Raw genomic sequence first — 2824 nt, 5'->3', positions numbered from 1 at the left:
GGAAGCAGAGTAGGGGGAGGTGGCCCAAATAATGTATACACATGCAAGTAAATGTAAAAATGATAAAATACACATGTAAGTAAATGTAAAAATGATAAAATAATAATAATAATAATAATACAAACAAAGTGGCCATTCCATTTTACGTTCACTAGCAGTGTTTGGGAATTCCAGTTCATTCACATCCTTGCCAAAATTTGGTATGGTCATTCCTTTTAATTTTAGCATTTTAATAACTATGCAATGTTACCTAATCATGGTTTCAATTTGCATTGCAATAAGAACAACAAAGTTGAACATTTTTTCAAGTGCTTAAATTGTCATCTGTATATTTTCTTTAGTGAAGTGTCTTTTCAGATTTTTTGCCCATTTAAGAAATTGGATTGTTTTTCTTATTGAGTTTTATAGTTTCTTTACATATTCTTTTGACAAGTTCTTTATTAGATATATGTGTTGCAAAACTTTCTCTCAGCCTGTGACCTATCTTACTTCTTTTCATGATCATTTCTTTTTGAAGAAAACATTTTCTCTGTAGGCAAAATATTTTTATTTAAAAAGATGGCTTATTGTCCTGTATTTTAAACTTCTTCCCCCTCCAGAGTGACCTAATGACTCCTTAAACTGACACCTAATAAACGGAACCCAAAGTGGCTGCATGGATTTCTTCTTGTTAGCCTTAATACCACTCCTTAGAGCCAGCATTTACACATGTATTCTGAGTTTACTCAAGACTAGTCTTGTTCTTCTCCAGGATGGAGTCAGAGCCAGGGGTCCTAGCAATGTGGTCTGCAATCCAGAGGAACCCCATGCCCCCAGCACAAGTCAGATCTGTCTTTTGCTACTTTTTCTTCTTGCTGACACCTGTTTAAGACTGGCCAAAGGGATAAGGCCCATGGAGTCCCTTACTGTGACTGCTGGGGGACAGATTTACAGTTCTGTGAGATCCTATTCTGCTCTTGGTTGATTTGGTAAGGAGCAGGAGCCCATGTGTCTTTGCTGATGGACTGGAACTCAGAATCCCTGAGGTCTTTTAAGTTGTTTTCATCAGATTGTCAATTGTTTTGAGGAGAGGCAAACGTGTTGAAATTTCCTTCTACATTGAGATGTGGCTTTGTGTTGAACTTGGTTTCAAAAGATGACAGCTGCTGTGTTCTTGTAAAGGTCCACCCATTTGAGCACTAAGAATCACCAAGATGACAGTGCACGTCTGTCACTGTCCCTGATACATTCCTGCTCTGCTGGGGCTGCACATCTGGACACTGACATCTGCAATTTCTTGGATCCCTACCTATGTCACCATCACCATGTTCACATGTCAAACTGGTCTCTTGACATTTTTAACACCCCACCCCCCAAAGGTCAGGCCTCTGCACCGTAATTCTATATCAGTCATGTTTTTAAAAATTAAGTATTGGGGTTATTGACTCTCCTTCTTCTATAGTGATATCACTGATGCTTGGGCTCTCAAAGTCATAATAGGCACCAATTGCAGCTTGTAAGTTCCAGTCAGTCATGCCCAAGAAGAAGGCTCAGCTGGCCAGGTTGAGCTGGAAGCCCAGCAGCCACTGGAACTGGGAGAGAGCATGTTCTTGTTGGTGGTGCCCAGGCAGCTGAACTTCTGCATCAGCTTGGGGTCCAGGTCTATGTCCACGCCCTCCATAGCTGGGACCGGACACGCGCTTCCCCGCCTTCTCACAACAGAGGCACCGCTACACCACTGGGCAGGGGACTGGGAAGGGGGCACACTGCTGGGGGGGGCGGATGTGATCTTGCCACTCTATGGAAGGCCTGGGGCCTGTTACCACCTCATTGGGGGTAAACTCATTCAACCATTCACTCAACCACTCACTCCCTCTCACACCCCTGCTCACTCCCAACTCCACTGCCTCTCCCTTCACTATAGCCCAGGCCTCCCCTCCTGAAGAAAGCTTTTCTGATTTTGATGAAGTCTAAGTTATTGAGTTTTCTTTTGTATACATGCTTTTTTCGTCCCACTTAGGAAATCTTTGCTAAGCCAAAGGTGCTTAAGGTTTCCTCGTATGTTTTCTTTAATTTTTTTCTAGTTTTAGATTTTGCATGTAGGTCTATGATTCATCTTGCTTTAATTTTTATATATGTTGAAAGTTCAACTACAAGGTTCATTTTTTTCATATGGGTATTCAATTGTTCCAGCACCATTTATTGAAAAGATTATTCATTTCTTGTTTTGAGAAGATTATTCTTTCCCCATTGAATTGCATTCATACCTTTGTTGGGTATCAATTGACCTATTTCTTGATTCTCTTATTTTCCACACATCCTTTACACCAATATCACATCATGTTGACTACTATAGCAGGAAGTCAGGTAGGGTATGTCCTCTAACTGGAAATTTTAAAAAAATTGTCTTTACTTTCAAAATTGGGTTTCTTTTAGGCAGTATGTAGTTAAGACTTGCTCTTTTAACCTGACAATCTTTGTCTATTTATTTATTTATTTTGTCTTTTTTTTTTTTGGTGCTGGGATGGAACCCAGGGCCTCACACATACTAGGCAAGCACTCTACCACTGAGTTACATCCCAGCCCAATCTTTGTTTTTTAATGGGGGCATTTAAGCCCCTTTATATTTAATGTGATTATTGATATATTTGGGTTTATATATTCTATCTTATTGTTTTCTATTTGTCCCAATTGGTCTTTGTTCCCTTTATCCTCTTTTTCTACCTTGGTTTGGATTAATGTGGTATTTTTATGATTCCATTTGATCTCCTTTGTTTATTTGCTGGATTATTTGTTGCACTTTGGGGTTTTTTTAGTAGTTAATTCAGGGATTATAGTATGCACC

At 39.7% G+C, this 2824-nt stretch overlaps 1 pseudogene; it reads right to left on the bottom strand.

The window, feature by feature from the left end:
- Window positions 1-865: 865 nt before the first annotated feature.
- LOC109680964 (protein ILRUN-like) lies at window positions 866-1660 on the bottom strand (annotated as a pseudogene).
- Window positions 1661-2824: the final 1164 nt, after the last annotated feature.

The sequence above is a fragment of the Castor canadensis genome, chromosome X (assembly GCF_047511655.1).
Source record: "Castor canadensis chromosome X, mCasCan1.hap1v2, whole genome shotgun sequence".
Classification (NCBI taxonomy): domain Eukaryota; kingdom Metazoa; phylum Chordata; class Mammalia; order Rodentia; family Castoridae; genus Castor; species Castor canadensis.
This window is presented reverse-complemented; position numbering and strand designations above follow the sequence as displayed.